General features: G+C 37.1%; 1 protein-coding gene across 3 annotated transcripts in view; it reads right to left on the reverse strand.

Annotated features, from left to right (window-relative positions):
* SEMA6D (semaphorin 6D) overlaps positions 1 to 24,582 on the reverse strand; it is a 564,219-nt gene that overhangs the window by 182,953 nt on the left and 356,684 nt on the right. The window contains exon 2 of one of the 3 annotated variants that reach the window (XM_030498699.1): positions 14,755 to 14,854. The exons of the other annotated variants lie outside the window; for them this stretch is intronic. The gene's annotated coding sequence lies outside the window, so the exon portion shown is untranslated. The remainder of the gene's footprint in view (positions 1 to 14,754; positions 14,855 to 24,582) is intronic. 3 annotated transcript variants of the gene reach the window in all.

Genomic DNA, 24,582 nt, shown 5'->3' on the forward strand with positions numbered 1-24,582 from the left:
ATCCAAAACAATTAGCACATGTTAGGAAAGGCCACATTCTGCATTATATTTTAATGAACAGATAGCTGCACCACAATTCTGTAAAGATCTTGTAATATCCAGCAATCTTTTCTTGCCAATGGGAACCCTTACTGAAATAAACATTTACTCATAAGCACAAATATTTAAAGGTTCAGGCCATAATAAGCAGAACATAACAGACTCAATGCAATTTATTTAAATGTAGCAATGCAGAATTCTCTGTTAGCTTCAATTTTACCTAGTTCCTTCTTTCAGGCAGGTTTTCAATTTGCCTGTCTCATGTTTTAGAATTTCTAATACATAAGCAACAAAAAAAAAATTTTTTAAGAACAGACCAAATCAACTTTGACAAAAATCTCCTTGTAACTGTCCACTTGTAAGTACATCTCAAGTGTTCAGTGTATTTTCCTCTCTTTTGTAAACAAATCAGAGGCTATATTTCTATTTGAAGAGGAATAGCAACATACCTATGAGTAAAACAATCTACAGGAACTTTTCAAAAGAGGGTTTGAAAATAATAATAAAATTCACATCAAACTAAAATGGGCAGACCTGAGGGGCAAAGAGGTGAGTACAGAATAATTTTAAAGGCTGCTGAAATACAATTTAACGGCTAAGGCAGATAAGAAGAAATGAGGCAAGAATATTTAGATTTAATTCAAATTCAATCCACAGTAAACTAGAAGTCTGATTTGCTGCATTCTGCCAACAATTCTAACTACTGATCCTATTTGACTTCACCAATGCGAGACGAGCATTTGCACTGAAGCAGTGAACAGTAATGCTAAGCCTGCCCTTACAGCATTTGGAAAGTGAATCCAGAACAATCCAAAAAGAAACCCAGTAACTCCATACATAACATTTACAATCACAAAGCATTAGCTTAGTTCCAGGTTAACAGTGACCTCTTCACTTACGCACTTTACCAGAAATTTCACTTTTAACATCAAAGAAATTACTAGGTTGCTTTGTATTTAAAGGAAGCATTCAGGTAACAAGCTGACAGCAGTAAGGTCTGCAGAGCAGTCAGCTAAAGCAGCAAGTAGCCTTCGGTAAACACAGGTAGGACAGGGTAAATCTGATACAAAAATCAGAATCTTGCATACAACGGGGAAAAACACTCCAACCAAAAACCAAACAACAAAAACCAGATGAAATATTTGCTTTGAGTCACAAGGTAAAGATGACAAATGAAACAGAATGTGTAAATTCTGAGGTTTGAGCTAAGACTCTAACAAAAGGAGAGACTGAATTTGAAATTTTCAGGAGAATCTCATAAGTATCTGAAATTAAGCTATGCTGAAATGGTCAAAGTTTGCCAGAAAAAGAAGTTATAGCTCTAGAATAAAGTTTACTGAGGATGAAAAATACTTCAACGTTCAAAAGTCAATGAGGAATCCAAAACTTTACGGAAAAAGATATTTTTACATGAGTAGCAATACTGAGAATTACCCACCAAGCACCTTGTTTCAGCTAATTCCTCATTCGCTTTATTTTTCCAATTTTAACATCAAAGATATAATTTATTAGAAACTATACCTACTGGAAATGGTAGCAAATTATTTCAAATACTGCATATAGAAAACTGCTTTGTCAATCATAGGAATTGAACAAAAGCTCTTTAAATCTTAACTTCTTCATTAAAATAATGGGTGGAAATGACTAATTAGTCCTAAAAAAGAGTTCAGGAAAAAACCCTCCATTGGTTACACAATAGTTTCAGATGTTAGAGTGACTACTCTGGTCATTACTCTAAAAAAACAATGTCTGGAACTGACAGCCAGACGATATTTTATCTAATGTATTACATTATGACAAATGGACAACAGTCTCAAGGAGAAAAATAAAGCACAGTCCAAACAAATTCATAATACAAGAAGTTATTACAAGTGACAAGGAAACAGAAGATGTGGTTTTAGACACGAAAAGAGAGGAGAATGAACAGGAATATGCACACACCGTTAAGGCAGGTACTGCTGGAAAAGGCTGCCTACGCCTATTTCAGAGTGATGCTGCCCCACAGATGGGTGCGGAAACCAGCAACAAGTCATCAGCATGGAAAAGTTTAACTGAACGGCTGTATCACATTCAGGAGCAGAGAGCACAAAACTACTGTCAGCAAATAAAGATAAACAGAATTAAGGAACTGCTAAAACAAGTGCAAGGAAATCAATCATTTTCCCAACAAAATAAAAAAGAGTGGCCTGTTCTCTGCACATAAACCATGGTTTATAGTCTTGCTAACTGCTTTGAGGAGAGAAAAGGAATCTGCAATGACCTGAAATGGGACAAAAAAGGAAAAAGGGAAATTTGATGAGTCTCCCTTGAGGCTGAATAAAAACATCCTGAGATATCACAGTAAAATAAAAAAGTTTAATAAAAAAAAAAAACACACCATAAAACAAACACCTAAACAATAAAGATAAATATTTTGTCCTGTCAATGCACCATTCATTTTTAAAATCCCTGTAGACTGACATTTCAAAAACTTAACTATTACTTAGAATTCTATTTTAGTTCACAAGGCTCAACAGCAGTAATTCAGTCAGCACAGTTCCTGTCTCATTAACACTCCTCAGTATGGCACGCTCTCCATGGCACACAATAAAAGAGAAACTGTGCCACCTCTTAGTGCCTTAATTACCACTGCAGCCACATCTAACCCCAACAGCAGACCTCATTCACCAAACCTACATTGAATTAGGTCACAAACTGGACTCCAGGACACTTCCCACTGCAATTTGTGATAGCCAAATACGATCAAAAGTTTCCAAAGATGTTAAATGTAATCACTAGTTTTGAGTCTAATCTGCTTAAAATAAATGCTGGAGAACTGCCAAAGGCTGTTTAAAAGGAAAAAAGAAAAAACCACAACAAAAAACCCCAAACAACAACAACAAACCACCACCAAGCACAGTTTATTTCATTTTTACCTTACCCCACAGCTGCCAAGTAAATTTAATAAGTCTTTGTTTTATGAAGAATCCTAAAAACAGTCCAAAAGCAATTTTATATAGCCAAAAGGTACTAAATAAATATACCGTCACTATAACACACAACTACTTTTTTCGTCCCATAAAAGTGGCTCCAATTTCACATTTCTTTGTGTGTGTGTGTGTGTGTGTGTGTGTGCATGTTAACGCACAACATCCTCAAATTGGAAGGGCTCCGACAAAATTACCAAGTCTTGCTTAATAACCAAAACGTTTTCCAGTTGCCCCCCTTTCACACATATCTGCGCAACAACTTCCAGCTTATGCACAAAGCTGACCTTCTGATCCAAAAATTATCTTTTCTCCATTTCTTCAGGACTGTATCAGCAAACTTCTGATTTTCTCCAGGCTGTACTCCTAACCACCACTTTTGCTTCCTTCCCTACAAAAGCAATGCCTGGTTTGCCAACCTACAGACCCAGTTCATCCACAACATCTGCTTTCTCTACTATTATGTGTTGCTGTGGGCATTCCTGGCAGAAAAGAACTGACCAACTTGACATCTTTTTCTATAAATGTTTTTGCCCTTCAGCTCTGACATCTTCCTAGTTAAAATATTTCAGTTCTCTGCCCTTGCAGAGTGCTATGTTTGTAATCCTAGGCTTCTTTATGCTATTTTTGTCTTTGTTGTTTTGAAACTTTTTCTCTCTCTTTTGTAACCTTTTCTCTTTCTTTTTTTGTGCATCTAATGTTTTCTTCAGAGAATATATGCAAAACAATCTGATTTTCCTTATGTCATTGCTATTTTCCACTTCTTTGCTATCAACAATACATAAGTTTTTCCATGACTCTTCATACTTTATCCCCCATTTGCTCCAGTAACTCCTCCTCCTCAATCTCACTGCCATCCCCATACCATTTTCCCCAACATCACATCTGTTTTCTAATACATCAAGCTCTTCTTGGAGTATAACACAATTCTAGCAAAAAGCTTAGTGACAGTCAATATTCCAGCCTCCTGTTTCACCCTCAGAACTGGCTAAAAAGCAGTGATCATGGACTGTTCAGTATCTTTCCCTCCCTAGGTCCTGTTTTCTCCCAATTCTCTCTCTAGCTCTCTAATTCTATTCAGTACATTGTTCACAAGAACCTTACAGTTCAACCTTTGGATCTCTTTCTTCTTCCATATCTTGTCTCTGAATAGTTACCTCTGCACTTGAGGGTGAGGTTACCATACCTGCTCCAATGAGTCACAAATAAACTACCCTGGTCCAGAGTCTTTCAACCAACAAGAGAGAAAATCTATTCTCATCCAGACTCAAATGGCAAAAATCTAACTATTATTACCAACCAAAATCTCTTCCTAAACCAAGTCACATAAAAGTTTAACGCAATATCTAGTACATGTTGTTTCTTATCCACTAATATAAAAATTTGGCCTTGGACTCCCATTTTGCACAATTTCTCTTCCTGATGGATATATGCCATCTCTGAATCTAGTCATTAAAAATGCCAGCAAAAATAATTTTGTTTGCTCTTTGCTTTGGTGATTCTATTCTTTGCATTCACTACCTAGTCTTCCTTTCTTGGCCACATCCAGTTTCATGTGAGTGCACGCTTTAAAAAAAATGGGTACTGTCTGCAGAAGTTTGAGACATTGCTGCAAGAGTTTAAAATGTGGAAATAAGCTAAAGCTATCTGAGGCAATACCAACGAGTTTATTAATTTCAGAATGTGCACATGTAATTCTGATTAATGTTAACAGGAATTTAACACACATAAGACCCCACAGTCTGTTCAGCTGTCACATGCTGTGGGAAAAGTCTCCTCCTCACAGAATTTAATTGAGGAAGGCCTTATGGTATCCAAAGGTATGTCCCAGACTTCCTTCAGAGTACTCAGAGAACTCCTCTGAATTACCGGTCTTTTCCATCGCACTACAAATTATTGTCCTTCTTTAATATTTCTAATAAAAAAAAGTCATCAAAAGCAATAATGCAAGTAATGAAAAGGTCAAGTTTAGCAGTATCTGGAGCTACACATATTGTACCCTTTAAAAATTTAATACATAGTTAAAACTAAAATAGAAGAATGCCTTGGAGTTCCACCTCTAAAAATTAAAACCAGGCGCTATGACAGCATCACCCTCATGTTAAACTAAACTACAGTCATGGTGTAGTTACTCAACAGTTTAAACACAAGTTTATTTTATTTATTAGTAACAAAAATAGTAAGATGACTTATACAGACAATTGTACTTCCTACTTACGTACAAATAAAATTACTCTAATAATATCTGATTATCTCGAGTAGTTATAGAGCACCTCCCACTTACGCCTTAAATTCAGACAGCAATTAAGTCTTCTTCAGCGTGCAACTTAGCCAGCCCTAATTAAAGTCAATGGGAGCTTTTCCACATACTTAATGGCTGTTGGTTGAGGCCCAGAAGTAATTGCGTAGAGCATAGTATGTCACTTAACGATAAATTGACTCTGCTTTTGAAAGAAATACTGGAAATGCATTGCAAGTTTTGCATTCTACAACCATCTGCTGAAGCCAGACGCCCAAATGACTACTCAAGCCTTTTGATAAATAGTGAAATGATGATGCACAAAGGACCTACTCCTGCTCTTGCTGAAGGTGATGCTGAAACTCTAAAAGAGCAAACCATAGTGCCTAATGTCTATCTACCAGACACTACATTTAGCATACAGAAAGCACTGAGAAATATTGAGTTTATCATATATTACTACACATTAAATGCACAATTTTTCTGCAATAGCAGATCTCAAAATCTCTGTAAAAACCCTGCCTACCACAACAGCCAATCCTTCACATAAGTAGTTTTTAGGATCCAACTTGTCTTAAAATGTGAGTTACAACTGCCCTCAGCTTTTTCTCTTAGGTCAAATCCAATGAAGAGCCAGTATTTCACTTGAATATAGGTCAAACAAAAATGAAATAACAAAATAGGTTTGAAAACAAAATTTCAGTTTCAATTTTCTTAGTGAAATACTATTAACAGAGTAACAGTAATTAGAATAGAATAGAAATACTATTTAGTATATAGAAATACTATTTATTAGAAATACTAATAGAATAGAAATAGTATTACCAGGGTCTCTTAAATAGAAATAATTCTGCTACCAAAGTTTTCCTTTTATGAGCAGAATCACTGGACGAAAGCTTTCCTGGAAATGAAAGGCAGGCAAGGGAGCATTTGTCCAGCATGGCTCCACCACTGGATGAAAGACACGGTGTGCAAGAGACCACAGCCTGGCTGAAATATTACCATCTCCAGGGATTCACAATGGACACACCAGCAGCTAACAGCTATTTCAGGGGATGAAATGGGGAAATATTGACATAGCCATACCCATGAGATACTGCTAAAAGGCACAGGGAAAGAAAGCAGAAAACTGGCAATCTACTGTCTGCCCAAGCAAGTTGTCAAAATCAGCTACACCAACGGCATCACTATATGGCAAACTCAGCAATATGGAGTCAGTTGAAATGCTTTTGTCAGTAGATTGCCTGTGAATTTTAAGCCTATCTAAGCACCTGTCAATCAATTAAGACATTAATATGCTGCTTCCTCTTGATGAAAGACTGAGAAGAAGAGACAAGGATGTTACGCCTCCAAGTTCTGTGGAATCCTCAAAATCTAAAAAAAGAAAGTTTCATTCACATGAACATTTCCCATATAAACCTGATCACTTCCATGTCTTCTCAATAGTGTGTAATTTTCCATCTCTGCCCATGCGATGATCTGTTTCAATCTCTCAGTCACATCTGTTTTACTGTAAGAGTTCCTGGCTGCTACTGACATGTTTCTCAACTGCTCGATAACTAAGGCCAAGAGAACATTAAATAGTTTATACAGTCATTCCACTTAGATCTTCCTAGATTTTAAGCCTTCCACATTCTCATGACTTTTTTTTTTTTATTTGAGATTACTACTACTCATCTTACAAGAGTTTAAAGTCAGAAAGTCCACTAGCTATTTAAACCTGACCTTCATTTAATTCAATTATGAGTCTAATAACCAAAACAGCTGCTTTCCAATTAAGCTGGGTCTTAATTCTGAGTAACACAATGGCTCTTCTGCTGTGATCGACAAGCCCATGACAAAGCAAATCTTAGGTAGAATACAAAGCTTAGTATTTTCTTTCTAATTATAACATCCTTTCCGCATTTTCAATTACAAGTTTGGGGAAAGGGTCATCCCTAAGAATTAAAAGTATTGACAGTAGCCAACTCACTTTAAAGTTTGGGAACTTTCACAAGCATTGCTTCCAAATCGACATCATAACAACCTACAAAGTTCACTGTATCTGTCAATATCTTGTTTCAGTAGTCAATCAGATCCACTACTTAAACAAACACACAGAGTCCTCTTTCAGATGTGAACTTTTTTTTTTTTCTTTTTCACTGAATTGAGGTAACCTTTCTATATATTGTTTTCCTGCCTACAAATGCAGACATCTTCATCTAGTTATCTTGTAATAAACTACTGATAAAATGTGCTGGCTTGGCTCATCAAATTTCTCACTGCAGGTATTTTCTCCACTTCTCGAATAAGTCTATGGGTCTTTGATACACCATTTAACATCTTACAACATTCATTTCTGGAGAACAAGAAATGGCTACACATACAATACCTGCTTGCTGCTTTATGGTACAGAGCCCCCATTAAGAATTACCTCAACTAATGACAGTTGAGGGTGATGGTTTGTAGATTTTTTTTTCTTGGGCGTGAGAGGATGGGGATGTGTTTGAGTTTTGTCTTAACAAAACAACAAATAGAAGAATCCAGCAGTTATTCCATACTCAACTCGCAAAATGTAGCCACCCTGCCAAGCACTGGAAAGGCACAATTGAGGGATCAGCTGAACTTCATGCTTGGAGACAAGAATTTCAAAGGTGATTTCTCACAGAAAAAAGAAAAATACACAAAGCTGTGCCAAATGTAAGACACTGTTGAGATGACTGGGGAAGTTCACTGCTCTTTGACAATGGCCCTGAAACTGGAGCTGGTTAACACTGAAGGAGGTTTGGTCACAAGTCTGTGGGAAGAACCACCTCCTGGCTGGCCACAAAAGCCCCCGCACGCTCAGTCAGACAGAGGTCCCCTCCGGTTCTTAGGGCTCTAGTGAGTCTTACATTTCTAAGTTACAGCCAAATAATTAAGAATAGTTAATCTCTCTCTAAAGGTTATTCTGGGCACTGTCCAAATGTCCGTGCCCTAGGGCAGACCACAAACGTTCATCGCTTGCATCAAGTTAACTGGCTATTAATACAGTTAAAAATATAACTTAAACCAGAGAAAAGTTCCATTAAGTGTAGACACCATGCATCTGCTACTGAATCTCTATAGACCCTGAGCCTCTCTGCAGCTAGGTCACAAGGCTGGTATGCAGGTCTTCCTTCCTCCCTAGCAGTACTTGTTTACATACCATATAAAATAATTTAGTTAATACTTTTCAAAGGTACAGAAGCAGAAGACAGTGTGAAACGTACGTCATCTCCTTCTAACCTAGGCACGCACAGGGTAGAGATTTTGAACCAGAGTACTGTCCCAGTCACTTCCCCATACAAATCTTGCACTCAATCTATGGAAGACTGTAAAACATATCAGCACTTGAAGGATACATACACAGGAACCCTGGCTACATGCGGGTCTCTTATTCTAGCACTTAAGTCCTAGGACTGTTTTCTCCACTTCAAATCTAGCTCATACCATTTGCTAAAAAGGGCACATACTATGCACAGAGATTGAAAGGCACCACATAAAATAATGCGACATTATGCAGCAGCGTGAAAAAAAATTATCAACTTTGTTGGTTCTGAATGAACGTGATTCATGTGACGTTTTGGACAAGATCGTAGGGGTAAGCTTTAGTTTAATGACTAATTAGCAAACTTCTGCAGGAATAATGTGGCAATGTATTAGTCAAAGTGTCACATCATAGACATGCTGGGCTTCTCCCGACACTTCCTTGCTCTGTCTCTTTAGGGGCTGGCAGAGCAGGGAGGTTGCTTATGCTATAAAAACTCATTATGCTTAGAAACAACAAGCAAAATAATAATAAATATTTACAGCACAAAACATAAAACATGGAAGGCAGAGACTGTGGAATAATCAATCCTCTTGGACTCAGAAGTCATTTCAGCTCCACCTTCGTAACTGGTTCTCCCAGTAGCATAAGCCTAAACTGGTCAATGTGCTTCCTTTCTCCAAGTGACCTTCCAGACAGGCTTTCTCTCAGTTTAATGGATCAACTTCAGAATGAATACAACAGAGTTATTACTGTTTCGTCTAAAACTTCTCCTTTGCTCTAAAAGCAGCAAGTGAGCAAATTATATTAACTGCTTTGGCAGCCATAGAATAAGAACACCCACATCCTGCATACACATAATATTCTCTTTACAGCTTAAGCTGGAGCCAAGCCACTTTATTTCTTTAACAAAAGTTGTTTTCTATATGTGGTTATGTCCCCGAGTATTTATATTATGTTTACTGGAAGCAAGCAATAAAACTGGCCTTTGAAAGCATCTTTCATCAGTTCTGAGTATTTCATCAGTTAGTGTATTTGCTTGGTCAGAGAAGAAATTAGCACTTCTGCCATTACCCATCCTATGTTTTGCTGGGAGAAATTGCTTAAGGACTAGCAATACAGGTACTTGGAAAATCAGCAATTTCTCCCATTTTTAGATCACGATACTAGCTGGCTGGTGCACACAGTTCAATAGTAAATTGTAGTGATTTTTATTTATTTTTTAAATACATTAGAAACTATCCATCCCCACTGCTGAGTGCCTGAATACCATTTTTTTTGGAAAACTGGTGACAGAATAACACCTTCAGGCCCCTCTCCCCTAAATAAATAATTCACACACACCTCCCAGGTGCCTGGAAAGCACCCTCTGTAGTTCAAATGGTTAGCATGTGCTTTGTTAGGTCTGATGTTTATAATTTATTTAGTGCACATTACTACAGCCTGGGGAAGAAAAGTTTAAAAATAATGTCAACAGGCGAAGGTTCATACTCAGAGTCACCTACCTAAGCTTGTTGTTCTCCCTGAGGCAAAAGCCTATATGAATTCATTCAGGGCCATTCTATTATATATGCAGGGAAGTGCCTATCGAACGCAGAATGAAAAGGAGTTACTCCCTACACAAGGTCTGAAGGATCATGTCTAATAACTAGAGGTTTAATTTCAAGATTTCAGAAATTCTCATTTAAAAGTACCTGAAGCAAAGTCTAAACAGTGAATGATAAGAGAAGTAATTGGTGTATAAATTTCAATACTGTGTCCTAATTCTGCTAGGAAGCACAATATGTCTTGTATTAAAGATTAGGACAACAAGTGGAAGCCACCCCAGCAACAAAGCAATACAACAGCTAGTACAGATAAGTGTTAGCATTAACGCTGACTTTCTTGATTGCCTTCAGTCACTTTCACAGCAAGTCTTTTTGATGTGTTCTCTTATTTCCTTGACATTAAAAGGAAGCTTTAAAGGAAGAAGTTGAGAAGTTATTAGTTTCAGAGGGTAAAATGACCATCCTCTTTCAATTTCTGTTTTTTCTTGCCTTCCTTCACTCTACAGGTTTCAATGTAGAATTCTTTCTACATCTCTTGAAAAAGTGTACCTCCTACCATTACCACCTTATCTTCTCTAACTCCATTGCAAAATTCTTCTCTTTTCCTTACATCTCACTTGCTCCCCTATACCTCATTTCTCCCCTTTAAAGAATCCTTCTTGTTCTCTTTTCTTTCCCCACATTTCCCATCATATCAAACTTATTCACGTCTACCAAGTATTCAGGCAACTTCTTCTATCAGATATTTCAGTACTTTTGTGGCCAGAGAGCTCAAGGGAAGAATTCCCATTCATTTGTAAAGTTCCTATAAGTAGCAATAAGGAAGAGCTGTACTAGACTTTTTCCCCTGCGTTACACTGAGAGAGAATAGCAACACAGACCCATCCCATGCTTTATCATTTAGGACCTTGGTTCAGTTAAAGCAGGTCAGAAATAGACAACAAAGGATTAAGGAACTAGTTACAGGTCTCTCTATCTACCCCTACTCTTTCACTGCCCTAGCCATTCATCAGACCTTTTGTTTTTAAGCAAGATCCATTCTTTCTGGTCTACTGCCTCATGACAGAACTTCTCTACAAAGGCTTTTTAAAAAAGTGACAAATCAACATATCACAGCAGCACCTCTCAATTATGTATTAATGTATTTGAGTGACTCCTCCACCATCATACTGGCACATTTAAAAACATACAAGAGTAGTTTGATCAACAGTATAACAAAAGCTTTAATGCTTCAGTAGCTTTGTTTTCCCACTGTACCTCAGAAATAAGCAACATGGTATGTTTTTCGTAATTTTAATTATTCACTCCAATTTGAACGTTTTCACTGAGACGCACCTGAACCATGATCAGTAAGTGGAATTCTGTAAGAAAAACACGACAGAATACATGCCTTTTTTATGATCTAAAATTACACTATTCGCAGTCTGCATGACATTTTATAAGCAACCACATATGTACTGTGGTATTCTGAATACAGCACATCTTCCCTCTCTATAATAAAGTTACATATTTTCATTATGATTACCTGGAATGAGAATGGAAATGTGTAGGGAATTCATGGGTTTATTCCGTCACAGTCATAAGTTCGGACATTTTCAAAGGCTTGTTCTGCTTGTGCAGCCATGCTGTTAAATTATCCATTATTAGTATAGCTCCTATTAGTAGCTCTGCTTAGCAAAATACTTCTTTTAATTTGCACCTAATGTGAAAAATTGACAAATGTTTAGACAATATTAACCAGTTCATTCTGTCCCTTGAATGTAACAATTTGCTTCCATAACAGTAGACCAAAGACCACACATGTGACTGACAGTAGGAGCATGCGGACAACTGATAGACAGGGGAGAGGTGTAAGATTAAGCTACCTCTTGATTAAAAAAAATAATACATATACATAAAAAATTATATAGAATTCTTAGAATCTCCATTCTAATAATTTAAGATTCTATATTTTAGCCAGTGCAGTCATAGTTTAACTTTAATTTTCACCAATAAACAAACATGCAAGTTACACGATTCCACCAGACTAGACTCAAGAAAATGCACTGACGGGGCCTATGGCAAAAAAAAAAACCAACACACAAATGGAAAAAAATCTCTAGAAAACAGAGGAAAAAAAAGTATCAGAGAACTTTATCAACTGTTATAGCACTAAGACTGGATCACCATCAGCTCCAAATTCAGTACTGCTTTTTGGGTATAGGCTTTTTTCCCTAGACACTATTTTTCTCCCTTTCCAGCACCCCAGAGATTCAGTGTGAAAAATGACCCAACTGAAGTAATTTTTGCCACTCTCCTTAAAGGTAAGATCTCAACCCTGATTTTTATTGTCTATGCTATCCTATCCTATAGCATGGAACTTATTCAGCAAATACAATCAAAGTGATTTATGGCATGTGAAGTATTTTCAATGAAGACCTAAAGTTCCCTGAAGTTCACATTTGCTAAACCTGTCTTTAGAATAGGACACGTCTGGTCGTAGATTTCTGACAATACCTGAATGTTTCTGAGTAGCTGTGAGAACAAGGAGGAGACACAAATATTGAGACTTGCCAGTGCCTCTCTCCTTCCTTAAGTGGATGGCAAATTCCTTAAAATGGCAGCATTATGCTCCTGCATGCAAACTTGTTTCCTCCCCTCCTCCCCCACCCCGGGTTTTCTGTGGTTTTATATGGTTGTCTTAGGTACAGGCAATCTTTTCTGAGACAAAGAGATGATTTCTCACAGTCACAGAGAGATATAATTAGGTTTACCAGGGATAGATTCTGCTATCTTATTCCACATACACCAGAAGTCAGTAAGTAGATGAGACCTCAAAATGATTTATCACCTGAAAGAAAGCTGATGGTTGAGCACTGCTGTATGTGATGTTGAAGAGAGAGAAGCAATGTGTACATGAAGTTCTTCCAGTATGAGCAGTTTTTCACTTGTCAAAAATCAATTTCATGTGCTGTCCTGGTTTCTGCTCATCTGGCTTTGTTAGCTCCTTTTAAAGGTAATACCAAGCCTCAAAACTACAGATCACAATAGATATGTCAGTGGGATTGTATCTACTTATGTCAGTAATGACTTTGATCTGCTGTCTTCAGGCATTACTTTAGTGTTTACTGTCTAATTTCCTCCTAAAGGAGGACAAGAAGCATGCAATAGTCTAGATGCTATGCAGTGCTTTGCACAGATCACCACTGACCTCATAATACACCTGTAGCTTCTTTGTATTCAGCTCCCTTCCTCTATAAACGTGCTTCCTTACCAGCTTGTACTGAATGCAATCTCTATGCAGAGGAGTTAGAACTGTATTACACAGCACACCTGCTTTCAGCAAATGTTGAAAGGCATCTATTGATTGCATGTAAAGTGTATGTCTAAAATTTCCATACTTTAGTCTAGGATCCAAATACTTTTTATTAGTTCTTTAGCAGATCAATCAGAAGTACTATGCAAGTCTGATTAAAAAAATATTCAAGACCTGCAAATCCAAAAATTATTACATTTCTAAGTGGCCCACGGCATTGCCTGTTGATCATTGAATTTTCACCCACGGTTACCAGAGCATGTGCATTACACAGACGTGGTGCACCACATAAGCCATTTCTGCAGTGAGTCAAGTAGTCATGAGAGAAGTCAGTTCTGTGCACTAAGTTAGAAGAACAGAATATTTATTCCCCTACTCCAAACATAGCTCTTTTTTCCCCTTCAGATCTATGCTTGCCATACGGAAGAAGAAGTATTTTGTGCTTTAAATAAGGCCTTCACCCTTTTCTCCATGAGACTGGTATTATGTATACATACACGTAAAATTAAAACACAGTTCAGACAGACTTACTCACAATATGGAAGATTCATACTCAAAGGCTAAAAGCTCTTCTGTATGTCTCCTACCTCAATAAATATTGCAATGACAGGCTCAGAAAGCCTCTAGCATATTATTCACAATTATTATTCAGATTTTTCCTGTTCCTATGTACAATTACACAAATAATATAAGGAAACTGCCGAATAACAGTACATCTGCCAAAATATAAAGATCCAACAGTTAATAATTTTACATTTACAGCAGGAATAATGTATAGTACCTTGCATCTTAAAATCAATTTTAGAAAGGGCAGCATCATGCCATAAGAAGAATTATTTCTTACAAATTCTCATGTCTCTTGGGAAGCGTGCCAAGTTACTCATCGTATAGTTAAATAACATCAGAAAACTACAGGATGGATTGTGTAGAATGCCTTTACCCACGTATTTGCAAAAATGCTCAGGAATTTCTTTTTCCTCTTATATTTTCTCTTTTAAATGCTTCAAAACCTCTCACCACTCAAGCACTTAATAATATGTGAGTTCCGTAGAAGTTCCTTCAGCATCTGTAATATCATCAGGTGTGGGGTAAACGAATTAGAGCTTGCTGAAGACAAGCAAATACCTAGCACTGCAAGCTACGGCTAATTACAGTCAATAAATTTCAGCTCTTTATGTTTTTTCTTCCTGAAAGAAATATCTGATCTAGAAAGTGGAGAACAATTTTAATAGCCCTCAACCACTTTAAAGGATTAATTTGACGTGCGTCAGTATATATGTTACAGTGGCCTTTTTGCAATTACTCGAAACTCACTTCACACACAACAGCTACAAAAAAGCATTTCTGGTTTACTGAAATATGGGTCTTAGGGTTTATATAAAACTTATTCGACTGCTTACCCTCTCAAAGAGTGTCTGCAGCCACAGATTTGGACGGCTTTAATCAGGTCTCAGGTAGAGTCTGTAGTTAAATTCTGTCACTTATCTGGTTTCTGTCATCCTGAAAGACAAACTATTTTAAGTTTTACAAGCATTAATTCTGCTATGCATGCAGCTCAGAAAGGATCTGAAATGTCTAAACTACATCAAAGGAGCAGGACCTAACCATACATTTTTCTTCTTGAACGAAAAAAGGAAAACCAAACCAAAACAAAAAACCAAAAAACCCCAACCCACCAGTGACTGGAGTCAGTGGGCAAAAGCAGATTTTAATGATCACCAACTTTAAGGCTAGTTTACTGTCCAGACTTCCAGGAAATGGGCTACTAGGTCTCCCTTCCATCCAGTGTGGTTACCAAGGCAAAAAGAGATGAAGGCAAAGTGACATAATGAATTCCCTGCCTCTACAGAAGACATGGTAAGTTGCAATACAAACCAGTATAGCAAATGATTAAGCTCAAACACACTGCAGGACACTCCAAAAGGAACAATACAGATTGCTCTTTGAGTGCAGCTGGACAATACAAGCAAGCTTTAACAAGTAGCTGTTACCAGTAAGGTTATTCAGCCCTCCCCTGGCATGACCTCTGCAGTTAAGCCAGTTCAGAGATATGAACAAGGAAAAACCCCTCTTTTCTCTTTCCATGTGCCAGTTTTCCATAAAGTCCTGGAGGGAGCTCACAACGGGTTTATGAGCAGGAGGAAGCAGAGATGATGGACTAAGAATTCCTTGTGACAGCTCTTAGGCAGTACACCAGTTTACCTGCAGCTGATGTAGCGCACTGGGTGGACTTACCAGTGACACCACCAGGGTCTAAGAGTCAGAAATCAAGAATTATCTCTCTCCTTCTGCACTGGAGGTAAGTGCTTTTGGGTCCTCACTGAAGTCAGAAGAAAGAAGGAGCAAGGAAGATCTGAAAGCACAGCTTCCTACAGCTGTTTTTAAAAGCCATTTTTAAAGGAGGTTCTGCACCATATGCTAAAACAATCTCCTGCATAGTCTTGCTTTGCTTCAATCTGAACTGCAAACACGCAGGGAAAAAGTATTAGTACATAGAGAAATAGAATAAACACTGAAAATACAATAATGCAATTACACGAGTCAACACTAGAAAACACTGAGGAGGTCCAGGGATGGGCAATGAAAATGATTAGCGGCATGGAAGATGGCTTCAGAAACTAGGAATCTCCCATTTCTGTAAAAGATGAATACACAAGATTTGATAAAATAAAGCTATGCAGAAGAATAAATTGTACAGAGAAGCCAAGTCAGACATTTCTCACAAAGAAGAGATACAACAAAATTGGAAGGCAAAAAAGCAAAATTGAGCAAAGACAGTATTTTTACACAGTGCATGACTAACTTGGGGAGCTTGCTACAGGAAAAACTTGCAGTCAGCAGCTTAGCTGGACAGAGAGAGGATTAGATATTTAAATAAATAAATAGCAAGACAGTATTTACTATCTAGCTGAGCTTAAATAAATTTAAGGATGATGTGTAAGTCCTTACACTTCAGTCAGCTGTTTACTGACAGCAGTAGGGTAGGGAATACATTTTGTTCTATTTTAACTATTTTGGATTAGCCATCTATTATGAGATATTGCAAAGTTTTAGACATTTCTGCTTGTTATTAGATTTAAAGTGAAAATTTCTGTCTTGCATTTTTCACACTAAGGAGAGTCACAGTATTGCAGGCTACTTTGCTTTTGGTGTTTTTAAATCATGTTTATGAAATGCTGGAGCACTAGAGTACAAAAGCAGGATGAGAAATAACTGAATTCATAAGATCACACACAGCTTGTAACAGACATTTTCAAGCCAGTTCCACAAGGGGACCCCCTTCGCAGCCGCCTTTGCCTACCTCAAAACACAATAACTCAAGCCTAAGAAAAAAAATTGAAGTTTTTTAGCAGTAAAAGCCAAGATGTCAGAAACAACACTATATGGAATAAACCAAAGGCTTTGTCCATATTTTATGTTCATGTGCAAATAACCAATTAAAAGAAATATTCCAAACAGCTCTAGGAAACAGACCATAACCCACAATAAAGATGACAAGATTAAGATCCAAGTGGTCCTAGCAGAAAAGGCCCTTCCCAAGTCCATATCTTGCAAGATAGTACTCCATATGAAAATGAATGTGTAACAAGTGAATACATTCTTGTGTGCTTCTTAATTGTGAAATCTCATAATAAAGCGTTCTTCTTCCACGGCAGTTTTGCAGTCATCATTTCCAGGCTATGCAAGTACTCCGTGTCATTGATCTCCAGTTTGTCACTATACACAGACTGATCAAAACATGGTGGGATGTGTATGGATTTTCTCAGTTTTTCTTTGTTTTTTTCCTCTTCCCCAAAATAAAATCAAGATTAAAAAAATAAACTAATTTTTGCACAGAAATCATCACAACTAATGCTTACAATGGTTATTCCCATCTGTCCACATTCCAGGGCAAGATTAGCTATTACCCAGAAAAGATGAGAAACAATGAACCTGTGTAGATTTCCTTTATGACAAAGTATAATTATAAAATCATTACAGTCAAGGGAAGAAGTAATCCACTAATATTTCTTTAGAGGTAACATCTTGTGTGCCCTGAAAAAAAATAAGCTTTCTTACTAAAATTTTAATAAGCCCCTGGGTTTTCTCTGAAATATTTAAGAATAGCTGGTAAGAAAACAATTGAAAAAGAACAGATGTTAAAACCTATGAATATATACACTTGCATGTTTTAAAATAAAAGCATCTTCTACTAACTGTGATTGCATATTAGACTAAAAAAGAAACAAGAAGGCTGCTCCTACTTCTGTTTGCTCCTCCTGTGCTCTGTAATAATGTACTGTTTAACTTGATGTTCCACACTGGAAAGCATGAAGCGCTATTAAAAAAAAAGAAAAAATCATTCATGCAATTTGTTTTCCATCTTTCTTAGAAAAAAAATTGGCTTGCACTGCAGTATGGTTTTCACTACTCTAGCTGTTGTTCTAGGCACAAATTATTTCTGGCTTTGCTCAGAATAAATTATGGAGAGCATGTATAAGAAAAGTTACTTGGACTACTGACTGCAATTGTGTATATACTTTGAAGCTTTGATAGTTTTGGTACCTGTGACGATGTCACATGCTAGACTTGATGTAAATAAAGCCAACATCTTCAGAATGCAGCACGTAAATACCATTTTCCTTACTAACTACCAGTAAGGTTAAACTTCTGCTAAAATCCCCTGTAAATTGAGGAGCAGCTCCTTAAGGATTTTATTTATTTATTTCATAATAGAAATGAGATGCCCCGTGTAATGAATTCATGAAAGATTACTGTACCACTCGGGTAGTTAAAGTAACACATCCTTCAGCTCGTTCCAAACGATACCTCTGACATCAGGAGTATATTTCAAAGGGACTAATGCCTGTTGTGCCTTATTGTTTAACTATACATTGACTACAGAGAACATAAATACATAATACTGGAATGCTCAAAATTTCATTCTGATCATAGAGCTCAATGAGTAACTACCACTTCAAGGACACTGCTATTTAGAATTTATTGAGCCTGTTTCAATATTTACAGTACATGACTACCATGCCTCAAAATAAGAGATGCTAACTGCATGTCCACAGCACAGTCTTTCAGGTGGCAGATAGGTTCCTTATTTCTCATCTGCTACAAGAGAGAACTTGCATCTCAGTTCTCCCAATCCCTGCATTTTTGTCTGTGATAAAAGCTGAAGGATAACAGCAGCACTCAGGTACCAGTCTGGATATGTGAAGGCACTCTAAAAACAAAGCAAGACCGCTGCTGGCGGTACAGCTTCACTGCCACACATACCCCTGCTCAAAGGCTCTGCCCGATTGCAACACTGCACTGAACAAACTACAGTCTTATCTCCACAATGGCACCCATTAGATAGAAACAGTCATTTTCTAACCAAAGTGCTGGAAATCTCCCTGAATCTACTGATGTCAATTTGACACTAGTTATCTTACAAGCAGCAAGTTCAGTAGTTGAATATACACCAAGTTTAATATGAATGATTATCTAGAGCTTTGTAAGTGATCATTTAAAAAACAAAGCCCCCATCTCACTTGTTATACAATTGCAATTTGCATAGAGGTTGTACTACAAGGAATTTTTAAAGCTATTTAAACTGATACAAAAAGAAATGTAGTTTAAATCTCATTTTTATCACTAACTTCCACTACAAAATTACCGCAGGTAATTTCTTAAACACATACAAACATCCTATAAAACTGATTAAGTCATCTTTATCCAATTTATTTCATTTTACAACAGAGGGTTAAGGAGAAATGCAGATACCTAAACATAGACATCTAGTGCTATTTTAGATGCTTAAGGGCATCCCGCCATGGCTTTCAACTGCTGCTAAAGAAGGCATTAAGTCATCTGTCACACATGCTAGCCCTGACAGATGTCTCAGGTACCCAAAGCATCTAAAATGGCATTAGATGTCTATGTTTAGGCTTCCGAATCTTTTCCTTGGAGCCTAGAGAAAGTGCAAATGAGGAGGAGAATTGGTGTCCTGGAGTCTGTCATTTATCTCAAACACAAGCACTAAAGAAGCAGCAGAAGTGTGAAATCTTTACATTGTCTCACTAATGTACGTTTCCACTCCATTCCCAGCAGATCAATCTGTGGCAAAATATACAGGATGCTGTGCATTATTATAAGCAAAACCTAATGTAATGAAGAAAGCTGGTACAGATTTTTTATGAGGGTAAATAGCATCTGACTTCCAAAAAAATCAAATTGGATTTACATGAGACAGAAGGATGAAATGCCCTCCTTCAACCACAATTCAAGTGGAATCAGTCTCTTGTTCATTCTGCTTGCAATTTACTTGTGGCACAGAATGGAGAAAAAAATAAAGATTTTTTTCTCCTACATTTCTTACATATTGGTGCTTTCTGCAATATAACACCACACTGACACTTCTATCTGGACAATCCATAAAGAAGAATCAAAACCAAGGTCATGGCAAAAACTCTGAAAATGCACTGTCCTAAATGTACTTTCATCTCAGCCAGATGAAATCAATCAATTAGTTCACAATATTGTAGTAAATAATCTTGTTGCCATACGCGGATACTTCAGGCATACAAATGGTTTTTTATAACATACTATTCATTCTTCCTGGGTTCCTACTTTGAAACTTACTTTGTGGGGAGTTTAATGCTAAGACTTGAATAGTCTTCCAAGTGTTGTCCCAAACAAAGCCACATAATGTAGAAACAAACTGTCTGGAAATAAATTAGGAAGCTTTCCTCTGAACACATGGGGTAAAAAAGGAATTTTTAGGCATATGCAGGAAAGAGAGATTGTGCAACAGTCTTTTAGACTGCCTTCTCTGTCCAATTCCTTCCTCTGTTCTCTGCCCCACAGCACTGATCTGGTCAATTGTAGCAATTATTAGTACAGCACCTCACTGCACTTAGTTTTTGATCTGTAGGTCAAGGGATTTCCATGTCATTTTCTAAGCTAGGTTTAAACCATTATTAAAAATACAGAACCACAAAAAGGCTTTTGAAAGTCTCCAGTTAACCATAGCTCCTATGGCTTTATTTCAAAGTCTTAAAACTGTGCCTCTTTCACATATTTACTTCTGCAGCCATATATTATGGCATTTTGCCATGAGTGTTCTTAGTAGCAACAATATCTTTTGACAAAATTAAAGCTATCATGGTTTTATACCAGTCATAGAAAACAGCCAAAAGAATTCTACAGAAAGGAAAATATTTTTAAATGACAACAGAAATAATTGCTTACCTCAGACACTTTCTTGGTCACATGAATTTTCTCCAAGACAGTACAATAAATTGTACTCCAAATTGTTTATGAACAATTGACTTTAAGCTACAAAGTTTGGCAAGCAGTTAATTAAGCCCTGTAATGAAACACTTAAAATAATTCACTCAATCCCTGAATCCCCACAAGTAATTGTACAGCTTCATTTTCCTTTTTTGGTTTTACAGTTATTTCCAGGTATTAAAATATTTGGTATAATATCAATATCCCTTTAAGAACTTGGCATATGCATTTACTACTACAAATAGACAGTAATTTACTTCAAAGAAACAAACTAATTTAGACATTTAACAACTTGAGGAAAACAGAGGGTGTCTGTTATGGAAGGGCAAATCCCAAGTTACTGGGAAATGTGCAGTGGTTAAAAGTTATTTTGGACCTAACCCTCAGTCTTAACTACAAAAATGTTACGTGTCTGATTAATCCTCAGCACCCCACTGGCTCTGGAGCAGCCAGCCGACCCAAGGGAGAATATGAAGAAACCAAGAGCCACCAGCTCAGCTCTACTTCTACCACCACTTTCCATACCATGAAAGGAAGTGATCAGAGCCTCTTTACTTGCAAAGGTAGGAAGAAAACAAAACAACAACCAAACAACCCAATAATGTGTATGGGAAAGAGGAAAAAAATAAAAAAGAATTTGTTTTCATTAACAAAACTTGAATAAGTGCAAGGTCGTCAGCTAGCTAGGAAGGGAAATCCACTCGCCATCTGCCATGATACACCACTCTCCTTTTGCAAGGCAGATAAGAAAAATTGGAGTTCTTCATGTCCATGTCATGGCATGAAATCAGTAGGTTAAAAGAATACCCCAAAAACCAAACCAATCCTGGTTACCTAGAACATAAGACTTCAAAGTGCCTCTAAGCAATTTCCCTAATTATTGCCTACATAATCACATGCTCCACTGTTGAAGATGAAGGGAAAACACACTTTTCCCTTTAGACCACCTGCTGGAACTTAACTAAGCTGATTATTGTTATTGTGTGTATATTGCAGCAGGAACTAAGATGAAAGATGCATATAATCCTTTAAGGCTGATAATCTGTCTAATAGTCATTTCATGGCTTATTTGAAACAAGCTGATGTTAGCACAACAAATAAAACCTCTTGCTTTCTGCATAAAGAGCAACAACAAAGACAGAAGAAGCCTTCAAGCTGATTTAGGATTTTCCTTTTCTCCTTCGGACCTGTTCCTCTCCCATGACTATCTGTCCAAGATGCACACACTGACACACTGCAGCTTTTTTCTTTTTCTGTACGTTGCTTATGAATCTCAAAAAATACACAATAACTAGAGAAAAACATGGAAAATCCTTAGTCTGAAGTTCCATAATGCAGCTCTGAGTGTGAACACACACAACTTCTGATCAGGTTTTCAAGTGACAGTATTAGAAGTACTTTGTTTCTTGGTGGCAATGCCGATTTATGCAGCCAGGGTCTGTGATCAAGATGGTTCAATGACTTTTCTCTGCTTATTTTAGCCATATACAAGTCCCTCATCTAGACTGACAAACTCAGAAATACAAGATATAAAATAAAGCTGTGGTTCCTTTTATTACAAGTAGAATATTTCTACTAACTCCCTCACAAATAGAATCATCGTTTCAGAAATCTTCAGCAAAATGACTTTGCACTACCTATTTCTACTTTCCACAAATCTTTAACCTTTACAACACAATTATACTCAGGAATAGAAAAGCAGCCCACTTTTTCTAAACTAAAAACAGAGATTTTTGTTGGGGTGTTTTTTTGGTTTGTTTTCATTTGTTTGTTTGGTTTGCTGGGTGTTTGGTTTTTGCTTGGGTTTTTGTTTGGTTTTTTTTGAAAGAATCAACATTTGCCACTGAAAAGCAATTCAGACTTTCAGCCTACCAGGCCCCCTGCAATCGTGACATTGTTTAAATGTACAGCTTTCCAGGTGACAGAAATCCTGGTATAAACTACCTCTGCTTTCCAACAGCACCTGAACAGCACAGGAGTGTTTCATCAGCCTTGGGCAGACCCCGTAGCCCACAGGACAGAGCACGAGAAATTAAAGTGTTCTTTAAAAGACACAGACTCAAGCAGCAAGTCCCAGAACATCTTAAGCTTCCAAAATGGGTAGCGTGATACTGACTTGGGAAAACTGCTAACATAAGCTGATCTCCATCCACTTAAGGCTCCTAAATCAAAATCACCACTTTAAATGTCAGAATGAAACTTGAAATCACCAAAGGGAGATTAGGAAGTGACAAGAGATGCCGAACATCCAACTGACATCATTTTGCAAGTTTTCCATACAGGTTTTCACTTCTTTTTTTTGGTACATCTTTCACCAGTGAAGACTTAGAAGGTGCACTCACACTGTTCTGATCACACACATACACTAAAGAGCACTACATGGCCAGACTTTTAACAGCAACCTCACAGTGTACATACGAATGGAGGTTAGAGCTCAGTAAAAGCGAAGGTATGCCAGTTCACTTTCATCATCCATGTTTCCCCTAGATCTACGAAAATGACCTCCAACACATGTAAATTAAACATCATCCCCATTCAACACATACTGAGATAGATATCAGTATTCATTTACATGAATAATTCATAGTAAAAGACACAGGGATTTTGAAAATCTTATTTCCATGTAATGATTTAAATTCTATACTAGACACCAAGTTTACATAAAAACACACTGTTTAGTAAGTAACTTGTATCACCAGCATCGTAAATTTTCATAGCTTTCTGGAATTTTCCAAGGCAATAAGCAGCTGATCAGTTTTACCATTACATTTTATAATCTTTGTAAGGGTGATAGATTCAGGACCTATTTATACTGAGATTCCAATTCTCACAACACCGATCTGGTACAATAGAATATTTTGCTGCAAATAACATGTATAACTTCAGGTTTGGTTGTTGTTCTGGAGGGGGTGGAGGCTGGTGTTTGTTTTTTGTACATCAAGAGGACAATATTAAATATGAAAACTGTAATGAATTACAAACCAGACAGCCAAAGGAAGAAAATTAAATGAACCATTACAGATTTTACACTCTTTTATTAAACTTTTTTCTTTTATTTCAGGGGATATAAAATTCACAACAGCTGTTTTATGCGACACAGGAAGCTGCTTTTAAGCAGTATATTTTTTTTATTGCCTAGCCAACTCTTCAAGCTTTCAGACTTACTCTTCATACCACCAAAACCCTAAGACTGACGATAATGAAGTGACAGAGGTAAGTTAGTAGTGGCAAACTACTAACCAGGATAGACACAGTTAAGAGGAAGGCTTCGTTGTAAAGAAAAATGATGTGCATAATTCAGCAGCTCTGCCATTCCACACACATATTAGCAACATATAATTAACAAGTCTTCAGCTCATTAGCAGCCTGTATAAAATACATATAATATGCTGTGCAAAACTGATTGAGAATAAAAAGCTTCTCATGCATTAATCTCATGCATTAAAATAAGTGATTTAAATTGTTTTGGAAGAGTGGGATGAGTAGCATTTAAGGATACAATTCCCAAACCAGTTCCTGGCTCTATCTCCTTCAGACGGACACTTTCACCCTCATGGTTTTCACAGATATCTTGCCATGCTAATTCTAGTGTAATACATTTGATCAGTGATTGCTGAGATTCTGCTACAACCCTGAGAGTTGAACAAGACCAAGGGAGTACAAATGACTGCACCAGATAGCTCTGTGTAAGCACTAATTCCCCAAAGGAAGGATGCACACAGCTCTCATCACATGCATATTTCAGTATCAATGCAGTAAGGGTATTTTTGAGGGATAATACACTTAGCACACATTAGCATCATCTTTTTACTTTTCTATATATTAATTAGTACACTGCACAATTTCAGAGTTCTTTCTTCAGGCATATGATAAAGGGCAGTGCATTAATGCACCTGATAGCACCAGCACTTATATGAGACCTTGAAACTATTGAAGTGAGTCTCAGGGGACAATATAGTTACTCC

This window comes from Strigops habroptila, chromosome 9, assembly GCF_004027225.2.
Source record: "Strigops habroptila isolate Jane chromosome 9, bStrHab1.2.pri, whole genome shotgun sequence".
Classification (NCBI taxonomy): Eukaryota; Metazoa; Chordata; class Aves; order Psittaciformes; family Psittacidae; genus Strigops; species Strigops habroptila.